The following is a 13,598-nucleotide window of genomic DNA, read 5'->3' as shown; positions in this document are numbered from 1 at the left end:
CCCAAATATTACATATACATTTATTTTTTTTAATTTTTTATTATTTATTTATTTATTTGAGAGCAACAGAGAGAGAGAGAGAGAGAATGGGTGCGCCAGGGCCTCCAGCCACTGCAAACAAAGTCCAGACGTGTGCGCCCCCTTGTGCATCTGGCTAACGTTGGTCCTGGGGAGTTGAGCCTGGAACCGGAGTCCTTAGGCTTCACAGGCAAGCGCTTAACCGCTAAGCCATCTCTCCAGCCCACATATACATTTATAATATAGTATCTTTGTATGTTCTTTTGTCATCACTAGAATTTTCTTAACCTAACCGCCTCTTGGCCTGGAAAACTCCTACCCGGTACAAATATTTTCACTGCTGTGGAGCCTTAACTGCTCCTCTCCTGGTTTCCCACCATGTCCCCCTTTTCTCCATGTACTGTATGCTCCAACCACAGCAGGTTATTCCATAGTCCCAGAACTTACTATGTTCTTGGTGCTTCTACTCCTTCACCTACAACTTCCTTTACCTAGAGTTTACATCCTCAGTATCTCTACTTAATGAATTCATCTTTTGAAACCCACATTACTCATCTCTTAGACCTTGTTACAAGCACAGCCAGTTATTCCTTCATCTGTGTTCATAGGAAATAGTAACCAATGTGCATAGCCTGCACCAACTCAAGTGGCTGTTACCATTATTGAACATATTTTAGAAATGAGAACACTGGGGCATTTCATTTTTTATATGCCATTATCACCATACCCTGCATAAAAATATTCTGTGATAGAGTGACTACATATACAACTGTGGGCTCATTAATGAAGCTGAAAATGTCCTATCACCTAGTGATATTGTAGCTGTTTTAACATGTCAATGAAAATATTACTTATATATCGGTGGTGCTGATGTAAACAAGCCTACTGCACTGTCAGTTATACAATATTATACCATATGCAATTGTATTCAGTATATACTACTTGACAATGATAATAAACAGCTACATTACTGCCTATTGTATTTACTACACTATATTTTATCAACATTGTAGAGTACATTCCTCTGCATAGAAAAAGTTTAGTTGAGGACATGTAGACAGCATGCACAAGACATTGAGTCAGATTATGAGCAGCAATGGGATGGATAAAATAAGCAAGGAAGAAAGAAATGGAAAAGGGGAGAAAGGAAAAGGAGAGGAGGAAGAGATGGAGAAAAAAAGGAGCAGGAAAAAAGGGCTAGAGAAATGGCTTAGCAATTAAAGCACTTGCCTTTTAAGCCTAAAAACCCAGGTTCAATTCCACAGAACCCATGTAAGCCAGATGCACAAGGTAACATATGTATCTGAAGTTTGTTTAAACAGATAAAGGCCCTGGCACAGCCATTTTCCCTCCCTCCCTCCCTCCCTCCCTCCCTCCCTCCCTCCCTCCCTCCCTCTCCCCCCCCCCTCTCTCTCTCTCTCTTTCGCTCATTCTCACTCTCAAATAAAATAAAAACTTAGAAAAAGAAGAAAGAATATAGATAGATGGAAGGAAGTCAGGAAAGGAAGAACATTCTAAAACAACATTAGGTAGTTTGCTCAGAAGGGATTTGAGAGGACCCTGCAATAACAGGAGTTAACAACTCTGTGTGTTATCTCTGAAGATCTTCACTTGTACAAGATGGGAATGTTGAAGCCACTGATAATAATCTTGACCCTGTCGCTGTGTAGACCTAGACTAATGTGTCAAAAATGTTTAATTTAATTTATTTATTTGATAAGGGGGGGACTAAGAGTAAGACAGAGAGTGTGTGTGAGAGAGAGAGAGAATGGGTACACCAGGGCCTCTAGCCACTGCAAACTAACTTCTTGACACAAACGCCACCTTGTGCCTCTGGGCAATTGAACCTGGACCTTAGGTTTTTCAGACAAGTGCCTTAACCACTGTTGCACTCAGGTTTACATTGCTGATAGAAAACACCTGACCAAAAGCAGCTTGTGGGAAAAAGGGTTTATTTTGGCTTGCAGACTCAAGGGGAAGCTCCATGATGGCAGGGGAAAACGTGGCATGAACAGAGGGTGGACATCACCTCCTGGCCAACATCATATGAACAGCAACAGGAGAGTGTGACAAACATTGGCAAAAGGAAGCTGGCTGTAATACCCATAAGCCCGCCCCCAACAACGCATTGCCTCCAGGAGGCATTAATTCCCAAATTGCCATCAGCTGGGGACCTAGCATTCAGAAGCTAAGTTTTGAAAATTAAAATAATAAATGAGATGGGGAGGGGATATGATGGAGAATGGAATTTCAAAGGGGAAAGTGGGGGGAGGGAGGGTATTATCATGGGATATTTTTTACAATTATGAAAAATGTTAATAAAAATTGAGAAAAATAGGGAAAAAAAGCTTATTGAGTAAAGATACAAAGAAATAATTTTTGCACAGCTATACCACATACTTGTGTTTTAAGTCTTATTACAAGAGTCAACAATTAGGAAAAGTTAACATTTATAAAATAAAATAAAGTTACAATAAGCTATATTTAGTACTACAGAAAGAATTTTTAAAGGAAGTAGACAAATAGGAGACAGTGTTTATAAAGTCTATGGTCGTAAACAAGAATACCCAAGGCCTTCACAGTCACTCATGACCAACCACTGACATGCCTAGAGTAATGTCCATTCTTGTAAGCTCCAATCATTCCATAAAGTGACCTGTTTCTTTTGAAATCTCTTATGCCATGTTTACACTGAAACTTTTTTTCTGTTTACATAGATTTCCACACACAAATGCTTATCATTGTGTTGCAATTGCCTACAGTGTTCAACACAGTAACTTGAACACAGGTTTGTAGCATAAGTCCAGTGGGCTGCACTATATAGCTTAAATGTAAAGTAGGCTAGCACATGTAAGGTTGACTAAATATGCTCCGAGATGTTTTCACAAGACTAAATCACTTAACAACACATTTCTCAGAAAATATTCAGATCATTCAATGACACATGGCTATATATGTAAAAATGTGAAATATTTGCCCAGCCACAATCTTCCTAATTAGATTGGAGAGCTCTGAGAAGACAAGAACCCAGTGCCCAGCCCTTCCAGACATTTAGTAAATATTTGCCAAGTGAAGAGCTGACCTGATGAGATTCTCCCTCTGCTTGGAGAAAGCATCTCAGGGAATGCTTAAAAATGCAGTCCTTCAGGATATTTCCTCGGTAAACTACTCTAAGGAAAATTAATAAAGTCTGCATTAACAAATAAAATGAAAAAGTGTTTGCTTTGCAAGGCAATTTGCTCTAAGCTGTCATGTAAAACAACTGATCAATATGAGATTTAACATAGACTATTAAATGATAAATCAGATGTTTCTGCATTCATGACATAAGTCTCATGACAATACTGTAAAGAGTTCTTGCTACTGCTTCAACATTTTACATGAGAAGATATATCTATATTATCTACATATGCTGTTTTTATTTTCACTATAATATTTTACCTGGCTATAATACATATTGCAAAACATATATCTTTATATATTTTCATATGTATATGTGAATAATCAGGGTGATGGCTTGAATATAAACTGTCCCCCACAGGCTCATATTTTGAATCACTGGTTCCCAGCTGGTGACAATATCTTAGGACATAGTGGAAACATTGAAAGGTGGGGCTAGAGGAAGATGTCCCTGGTGGGTGTTTCCTTGAGAGTTATAATTTACCAAATCCTCCTTTGAATTTTCTCTCAGCTTGCTATCCACTGCGTGATACCTTGTTCTATTAACTGCTCCCACCATGATGTTAAGTCTCACCTCAGTCCCATGTAGCATAACCAACCACGTGTAGACTGAAGCCTGTGAAGCTATGAGCCAAATTAAAATCTTTCTCCATTCAGTTGTTTTCTTAGGTATTTTGTGACAATGACAGAACCTCACTACCACAATTAGATCCCAAACTGGTATGTAACAAGCCTTGAGAAAATGGTCCATCCAATAGGTCTGGCTTCAAGCTAATGTATACAGAGAAGTGCTGAATTGTTTCAAGGTATAAATAGCCCCCAGTCTAAGAATTAAGTACTAGCCAAAAAATTAGAATGTAGTATGCATTTTCTTATAGAAATAATGCTGGAAACAGGTATGCAAAGCCATGCTTTTAGTTTGAAAATAGAATTGCATACCTACAAGTAAGGAAGGGAAACGTTATTAACTACTTTTTTTGTTGTTGTTTTTTTTTTTTTTTTCTGAATCTTGACATAGGAATTTTGGTTAACTGTAACTTCAGTAGAATCCTACAGTTCAACATGGGTCATGTCTATTTCCAATGTTCCCTTACTTTTAGGTTGTAGTAACAGAGATGTTTCCATTCATTCATCAGCTGGATATAGTGCACTTCCAGCGGGCCAGGCTCTATGCACGCTGGGATGCCAGTGGTCAACAAGGTAGTTGCAGCACTCAAAAATGTGACCATCTACCAGGGAAACAGACACTGAAGACATAATAGCACCATGATGAGTGGTATGAAAGGGCAAGTAAATGTCCTGGCACAGACTTGGTCATGTAGATGTCTCATCATGGAGGGGAAAGGAAAATTTTTAAGAGGAAATGACATTAAAGGTGAAAAAAAAGGGGTTCCATATCACATTTTGTTTTAAAATAAGATCTCATCATTTTGAAAGGGTTGAGAAGCTGTTAAAATTAAGTATTAATTTTTCTTGTGAACTGTGTGATAATGTTGGTACTATGAGTATGGAAATCCAGGTACCTGTTATAAACACACCCTATAAAGGAATTTCAGCATAGAAAATATAGAGCACAGCCCTAAGGAGATGGAACATAACATAGGGAAATTTTGAAGGGCGGTAATGTTAGTCAGCTCTCTATCATTATGAAAAATATATGAGATAAATAACCTTGAAGGGGAAAAGTTTTATTTTGGCTCATTGTCTAAGAGGTTTCAGTCCATACTTCTTGGTTCTGTTGCTTTTCTCACTGTGTACAAGACAGTAGTATGCCATTAAGGAAGGCCACACTGGTGGAAATGTTCTTACTGCATAGAAACCAGACATAGAGCTCATTTTTATGACAATCCCTCTCCCCCAAACCCAATAAGATATTAATCCATGAGTGAATTCAATCTATTGATGCAGTCTGAGCCTTCATGATCCAATCACCTCCCAAGGACACACACCTTCTACACTGTGATCCAAGCCTTCTACACATGTTTTACCTGGGTCAAGGCGAGTGGGATGCTTCAGGTCCAAACTATATAGGCAGGAAAGATGTAAGTCTGGACTGTTTTCTGTAAGTAAGTGAGGCTTAAGTATGGCTTTTCAGAGGGGACAAGGGAACCACCTGGATGTGGGTTGGGAACAGTGGTGTACCAAAGTGAGAAGCACTCTATCTCTGATATGGTTTAGAATTTCTGGTGCATTGTAGTGATAGCAAGTAGATCAAGTTTTAGTTGCTTTCAATATTGTTTAGAAATTTATAAACAAAAGCACCCACTTATTGATTGCACCTTGTTGGAGCACTTCCACGCCCATCCCCCCATGTGCCACTAGATGGCAGTCAGACAGAGGTTGGAGAAAATGGAAGTTGCAGCCTGGTTCTCAGGAATTTTTCATTCTCCCTTTCAAAGAAAATCAGCTCTGTGGAGTGCCTCTTGCTATATGGCCTCTTCTAGTGCCGGAGAAAGTAGCCACTTATGGCCCTGAGGTCATGTGGGGCTGAGAGAAGAATCAGGCAATCAGATGGTTGTCAGGCAACGGAAAGCCCCCTTGTGCAAGGGCTGGCCGTTAGTTTCCTCAAATGACCCCTTGGCTTTGGCTTGTGAAGACCCAGTCTAAGGATGATTGCTCTCCTGGGTCAGAAACAAAGGCATAATCACATGGGGTGGGATTGGAAAGGACCAGATATTAACCCCAAGCCACAGTCAGGGGGATGTCTGGAGCAAGACAACAGGCTTTAGAAGGCTCTGATGCAATGCAGCAGGGAAGGAGGAGGGTGTTTGGTTGGAAGGAAAGGTCAGTGTGCATTTGAAGCAATAACTGTAGCCTATAGGGTACCCTGAAGTTGCAGAAACTGAGAAAAAACTCTGAGACCTGAGATATTTTGGCAACTTTGGCATCAGGACCCCTCTAGAGAAACACAGACAATATAAGCTGATTGAACAGCTTCGGATAAAAAAAAACAAAATGGAACACTTGGTTGATGAGGAAAGTCTATAAGCAAGTAGGGGCGGGGGACTTCTTGGAAAGTACACAAAAAAGGAAGAACCTCAAAAGGGAAGAAATTTTAATCATTTCTGGGCTGCAATATGCTACAGGCGTGGGGTAGCCTTTACTTTCTCTTTTTTCTTTCAACAAACTAAAAAGTGGGCACTCTTTTGTTTTGACCACATATTTGGCAGCTTTCTCTTGTATTTTAGCCCCCCACCCACAAACCTGGTGCTGAGCACCCTCTCATTTTCCCTTAAGTATTTTCCAGTACTGGTGGAAGCTGGAGAACATTTGAGGTTTGGCTCTTGGAGCAGTATCAACCAAACAATAATCCGTGCATCAAAGTTTAACTATCACAAATAAAAAGAAACATATTCTTTATGAACATGTCATTTCTTAATGTTGTACAGTACACATGATACTACAATAGTAGGTTCTCTATCACACTAGACCTGCTCTGGACCATTTCTGTTCCCCATACTTAAGATGAAGTTATTTGATACCTTATGCCAAACCAAGCCAATTCATTCAAACTAATGTCTTATTGACTGCTAATAAGTTGACATCTCACTAAATAAGAATTTTAAATCCTAAGAAAATGTGTATCCTATAAAAGGGTATTTATTTAATTCAATGTTTTCTAGATATTTTCTTTCCATGCAGCTTCCTTTGTCGATATCCAGACAACAATTATATTTCTTGTGTCTGTTGAGAAACTATTTAATTAATAAATGAGTTGGCTAATTAACTTTTTAAGTGACTAGGTATTCAGTCCTATATTAATAAGATTTTATGCTTTATTAACCACAGAGGTACTCATGTATACTTGAGAAACAATACTAAACATTTGTGTGAGGTACTGTTATTCAAAATAACAGCAACAGGGCTGGAGAGATGGCTTAGCAATTTAGACGCTTGCCTGCAAAGCTTAAACACCCATGTTTGACTCTCCAGATCCCACATAAGCCAGACACACAAAAGTGAGGCAAGCACAAAGTTGCACATGCCCACTAGGCAAGCATCTGGAGTTTGATTTCAGTAGCTGAGGTCCTGGAGTGCTAATTCTCTCTCTCCCTCTGTCTCTGTCTCTGTCTCTGTCTCTCTTTCTTTCCCTCTTCTTCTCTCTCTTGTCCTCTCTATTTTTTTTTAAATAGCAACAAAATTAATTCACAGGCAGATTTTTAGATCCTTAACAATGTTCCTGGTTCCCTGGAGTTGTGGTCCCATATTAAGATCCACAGTTAAGAAATGATTTAAAAAGAGCTCGAGGGAAGGCTAGCAGTTAAGGTATTTGCCTACAAAGCCAAAGGACCCAGGTTCAATTCCCCAGGACCCATGTTTTAGCCAAAAGCACAAGGGGGCGTACACTTCTGGAGTTCGTCTGCAGTGACTAGAGGGCCTAGCAAGCCCATTCTCTCCTTCTCTCTCTCCCTCTCCCTCTTTCTCTGTCAAATAAATAAATAAATAAAAATAAAATATATAAAAAAGAAATGATGAAGAAAAGTTTAATCCTTTACAAGTTTTGTACCAAGATAATTTGTCGTCAGTATATTAGAATGGAGTCCTTTCCCTGTACCTTACCAATATATTACCTATAATATGGGTAGGGATTGTTAGAGTGGATAAGAGAAAAATGAAGAAATGCTCGTTTCATGAAGCCACCTGTAGTAGTCAGCTTCACTTGCCTGGGATGAACCTCCAAACCAGACACAGTTTTATTTATTTATTTATTTATTTATTTATTTATTTATTTATTTGAGAGTGACAGACACAGAGAGAAAGACAAATACAGGGAGAGAGAATGGGCGCACCAGGGCTTCCAGCCTCTGCAAACGAACTCCAGACGTGTGAGCCCCCTTGTGCATCTGGCTAACGTGGGACCTGGGGAACTGGGCCTCGAACCGGGGTCCTTAGGCTTTATAGGCAAGCGCTTAACCGCTAAGCCATCTCTCCAGCCCCAGACACAGTTTTTGGGAAGGAATGGGATTTATTTGAAGCTTACAGATCCAGGGGAAATTCCATAATGGCAGAAGAAGCTGGCCCCCTTTCACAGGTCGACTCAGAGAGAAATAACAACCCCAGCATCATAAGCAAACACACTCCAGGATAAGCAAGACCACTCCAGGAACCCCTGCAGAACTCCAACACTCTGTATTCTTTTGGCTAGAATTCAGATCTATCCCCAGTAACACCTTACAACTGAACTGGCCCTAGGATCCACCAACAGTGACATCAAGTTACAAGCTTGAATAAAACTCTTGTATATATTGGGGGACATCCATTCAAAGTACCACACCACCCTAGATGTTTATATGAATGACTATCACAGAGACAGATGCTAGAATATTGGAGGATAGTTATGGAACATTTCAGTATCTGAATTTTGGTCACAACAATTGATGAACTATAGAACATTTGCCAAAGCTCATCTACTGTCAGAAATAGAAAAGAGTTGATCTAACAAACAGAGTTTATGGAGAGAAGTCCCACAACTCCATGAATATACGAAAATCTACTTAATTGTACATATTACAAAGATGAATTTTGTTCCATGTAAATTATACCTCAATAAAAGTATCACTAGGAAAAACAAATGAAGACTGGAAAGGTGGTTCAAAAGTTAACGGTGCTTCCTTTAAAGCCAGATGGCCCAGGTTCAATTCCCCAGTACCCACATAAAGCCAGACACATGGAATGGTGCATGAGTTTGGAGTTACTTTGCAGTGGCAGGAGGCCTTGGTAAACCCATACTTAGTTCTTCCTCCCTACCTTCTCTCTCTCTCTCTGTTTGTCTGTCTTTCAAATAAATAAGTAAAAAATATTTTCAATTCTTATTATTTATTTGAAAGTGAAAGAGAAAGAGTATGGGTGTGCTAGGGCCTTCTGTTACTGCCAACAAACACCAGATACATGTACCATTCTGTGAATCTGGCTTTACTTGGGTACTAGGGAATAGAACCCAGGCCTTCAGGCCTTGCAAGCAAAAGCCTTTAACTGCTAAGCTATCTCTCCAGCCCCAAATAAAATATTTTTTAAAAATATTTTTATTTTTATTTATTTATTTGACAGAGAAAAAGGGAGAGAGAGACAGAAAGAGAGAATGGGCGCGCCAGGGCTTCCAGCCACTGCAAATGAACTCCAGATGCATGTGCCCCCTTGTGCATCTGGCTAACGTGGGTCCTGGGGAATCGAGCCCCAAACCAGGGTCCTTAGGCTTCACAGGCAAGCGCTTAACCACTAAGCCATCTCTCCAGCCTCCCAAATAAAATATTTTTAATAAAAGAAAAACAAATGAGTGTCATCAAGTGAGTTGAATACAATACAGTTGCCATATTAGGGTCCCAGTATATGAGGCCCTTGACTCTCCAAAATCCAAGGCTTATAAATTGAAGCTTCCTCAGCCCTGCTGAATGCTGATTTTTAATCTTATCTATTTACTGTATAGACTGAAAGAAGACAAAAATTAGCCACATCAAGTAGTTGAGGGAATTGGAATGATTGAAACACCAGCACTAAAATCAGACAGTCTGGGTCCCCTGCTATAGGAAATATGAGTAAATTATTTCATTTCTCTGAGCCTCATCTTACTGTTTTATCCTATTCATTCCTCAGGCTCCTGATGTTGCTACAACGTGTTAATGAATACATAATGCTTGGCATAATACCTAGGGAATTTGAAGTTCCCTAAGGCCATTTGATAATGTGAAACTATTGTTTAGTAAATAATTATAGCTGGCAAAGGATTTTAAGGTGCTGAGCTCTCCCTCCTCCTCTATGCTCACCCTCTTGAATTATATACTAATCGCAAGGACTTAAATAAAATTCTTCCTCATGCAGACATTTATTCTTACACAAAGTAGGCATATCATAAAACCTATCACACAACTTGATAAAACCTTAGATCTCTACCCTTTAAAATGGTCTTAGCATGTAACCTTCAGTTGGAACTATAGAATCAGAAATCTTTCTGACTGAACACAAAATCCATTCAAAATCAAGCCACTCATGGGGTCCTATGGAGTACAGGGCCTTTATGGATTCTTATATCCTGTTCCTGAAAAGATAGTCATCCTGAATTTGTTTTAGCTAATCCATGCATATTTTTACTATATTTAACTTTACAATAAGAGTCCATTTTGAACATTCTGGTAATAATAAAATAGTTTCACTGATAGAAAACAACTTGTCATGCAATCTGCTAGTTAACAAATTCTTAGTTTTAGGAGATACTGAGAACAGAATGCCTTATAGTACCCAACTCTGTAGTGTAATAATTTCTAATACATTCTCGCTAACCACTGTGAACTATATGTTCCAAACTATATATTTGATTTCCTTAATACATGTAAGACTATACCAGTTCCCCTTTGTCTAAGTTGTCAAATCATACATGTAGAGTTTTTTATGATAGTACCTTTTTCTATTTCATACTTTAATTTCTGTAACAAAGTATCCTCTTTTATTATAGATATTGGTAATTTGTCTTGTTTAATCCAGCCAGTTTGTCATTTATATTGAACTTTTCAGAAAACCTGCTTTTGGCTTCCTTATTTTCATTAATTTGGCTTCATTAATTTTTGTTTACACTCCTTTTACTTTCATTATTTTCTTCCTTAACTTTATAACTTCTTTTTTCTCTTTTTTAAACATATATATATATATGCATATATATATACATACATATATATATTATTTTTTATTGACAACTTCTATACTTACAGACAACAAACCATGGTATTTCCCTCTCATACCCCATTTCCTCTTCATAACTCTGCTTTCTGCTCTCCATCATATCTCCTCCCTCTGTCCATTAGCCTCTCTTTTAATTTGATGTCATCATCTTTTTCCCCTTATTATTAGGGTCTTGTGTAAGTATTGCTATGTGCTGCGAGGTCTTGGATATCAAGGCCAATTTCTGTATGGACAGTTGTATGTAAGGAGTAGTACCCTTCCTTTGGCTCTTACATTTTTTCTGCTACCTCTTCTGCAATGGACCCTGAGTCTTGGAGGGTGTAAGATGTTTCAGTGCTGGACACTCCTAAACATTTTTTTTTAAATTTTGATTTATTTGAGAAAGTGAAAGAAAGAGAGAGAGAGAGAGAGAGAGAGAGAGAGAGAGAAGGGATGGGTGCACCAGGGCCTCTAGCCACTGCAAACAAATTCCAGATACATGCACCACCATGTGCATCAGTCTTACGTGGGATATGGAGAATCGAACCTGGGTCTTTAGGCTTCACAGGCAAGGGCCTTAACTACTAAGCCATCTCTCTGGTCCCCTTCCTTCTCTGTTGGAGTGTATATGTGTATGTATGCTTACATGCTTGCGCCTGTTGGTGGAGTTCAGAGGTCAACACTGGATAACTTTCACAATTGTTCTGCAATTTATAGTTTTGGATTGCATGTGAGATTTATTAGTGAACATCAGTGGTAGGATATTCAGCAGTGGAAGCCCTCACAAGTGTAGTGCCAGCAGACCAGGAAAACCAGATTGGGAATATACTTGACCCCACAGCCATGGAGGATGAGCTGCCTCTCTTCTACCATATCTTCATATCCATCTGCTGTGTACTGAACTTGGTAAAGCCCTACTTCTGGGAGATGTGGATCTTCTGGTGATCAGGAAATTTGAACTTAGACCTGTGAAGGGTTTCAATCACCCCTTCTTTATTCTGCAGCTTGGTGCAGATGGACATGATTACCTGGACAATATGAAAGGTCCCTAGCCATTGTGACCTGGGGCATCACAAAGGCACTCCACATATCTGTCTGGATCTTAGATTAAGTATAGCATGAGATCCAAAATATGGACATCCACAAGAAAACAGTCTCCAATATCTCTTATAGCAACCTATACAAGCACCAGGCTGCATACACTACCATGTACCTTATTTTTAGAGACAGGATCATTCTCACTTAATCTGGACGTTGCCTAATTAGCTACACAACCTAGGTAAACTAGAGATCCTCCTGTCTTTGCCTCCCCCGCACTGGGATGACAGGAGGCACATTCCATCGCACTTGACTTTTACATGGGTACACAGGCTCTAAACACAAGTCCTCATATTTTCATAAATACTTTACCCACTGAGCCTCAGCTCTGATTTCCTTCTTCTTGCCTTGGGTTTAATTAACTACTCTTCTTTGTGGCTGTTTTTGGAATTAATCTACTTATTAACATCTTTTATACATGTAAATAAGGTATTATAATAATAATCACCTCCTAATTACTTTTACCTAATTACCTAATTGCTACTAATTACTTTTTTGTCTCATCTCCCCCATCCCCTTAATTGAACCTGTTCTTCCCAACTAAACCTCCTTCTATTTTAATAGCTTTTGTTTTGACATGTTTATAGGTCCAGTGTTGTGCATGTTACAATAGTGGCTATGAAGCCATGAATGCAATGACCACCTCATGTCCAGAAGACAGTCTTCCAAAGAATTCCTCCCCATTCTCTGGCTCTTAAATTCTTTGCACCACCCCTTCTGGAATGTTCTCTGAGCCTTGGCAAGTGTGACACACGTGTTTCATTTGGTGTTAAGCACTTAACTGTCACTTATCAGCACTTTGAAAAATCTTGAATCTTCCAATAGTTACTGTCATCTAAAAAAAGAAGCTTCTCTGGCCAAAGGTAAGAAGCAACACTGCTAACCTATGGGCATAAACATTAATATTTAGAGGACAATTTTATGGGCATAACATCAATTTAGCCAAGTAACAGTAGTAGTTTCTTCCCTAGGGGTTATGACCTTCCCAGCCATAGCTTTTTGACTAGGTTTTCAGTACCAGGAATAAATATCCTCTTGTGAAGCAGGCCTCAAATCCAGTAAGAATGCACTTGATTGCTCTCATAACATTTGGGTCCATTGCTAGTTTAGACTTATTTTTCTTTCCCCAGCAGCCTGTCCATTCTTTTCCTGGTTTCTCCAAGTAGAAGTTTAGAATACTTATTTGTGGGGCTGGGAAGGTGATTCAGCATTTAAGCATGCTGACAGGCAATGCCTGCCAGCCTGAGTCAGATCCCCCAGAATCCATGTAAACCTGCATGCTAGCTAACTAACAAAGAAATGTGGCCAGTCATAGTGTTGCATGCCTTTAATACCAGCACTCAGGAGGCAGAGGTAGAAGGATCACCATGAGTTCGGGGCCAGCCTGAAGCACATAGTTAATTCCAGGTCAGCTTGGACCAGAGTGAGACCCTACCTTGAAAAAAAAAGAAAGAAAGAAAGAAAGAAAAGAAAAGAAAAGAAAAGAAATGTGTTACCCTAAGCCTTTTTTTCAAAACATCCTTACTTTTATTTATACCTCATCCTACCTGTGGTGGCTTGATTGAGCTGTCCCCCATAAATGTATGCATTCTGAATGCTAGGTCTCAAGCTGGTGACAATTTGGGGATTGGATCCTTCTAGAAGTGATGTAT

The 13,598-nt window shown here is 39.2% G+C and overlaps 1 pseudogene; it reads right to left on the bottom strand.

The window, feature by feature from the left end:
- Positions 1 to 11,997: 11,997 nt before the first annotated feature.
- LOC123456939 lies at positions 11,998 to 12,120 on the bottom strand (annotated as a pseudogene).
- Positions 12,121 to 13,598: the final 1,478 nt, after the last annotated feature.

The sequence above is a fragment of the Jaculus jaculus genome, chromosome X (genome assembly GCF_020740685.1).
Source record: "Jaculus jaculus isolate mJacJac1 chromosome X, mJacJac1.mat.Y.cur, whole genome shotgun sequence".
NCBI classification, from domain to species: Eukaryota; Metazoa; Chordata; class Mammalia; order Rodentia; family Dipodidae; genus Jaculus; species Jaculus jaculus.
The sequence above is the reverse complement of the archived record's forward strand: the minus strand, read 5'-3'. Positions and strand labels throughout refer to the sequence as shown.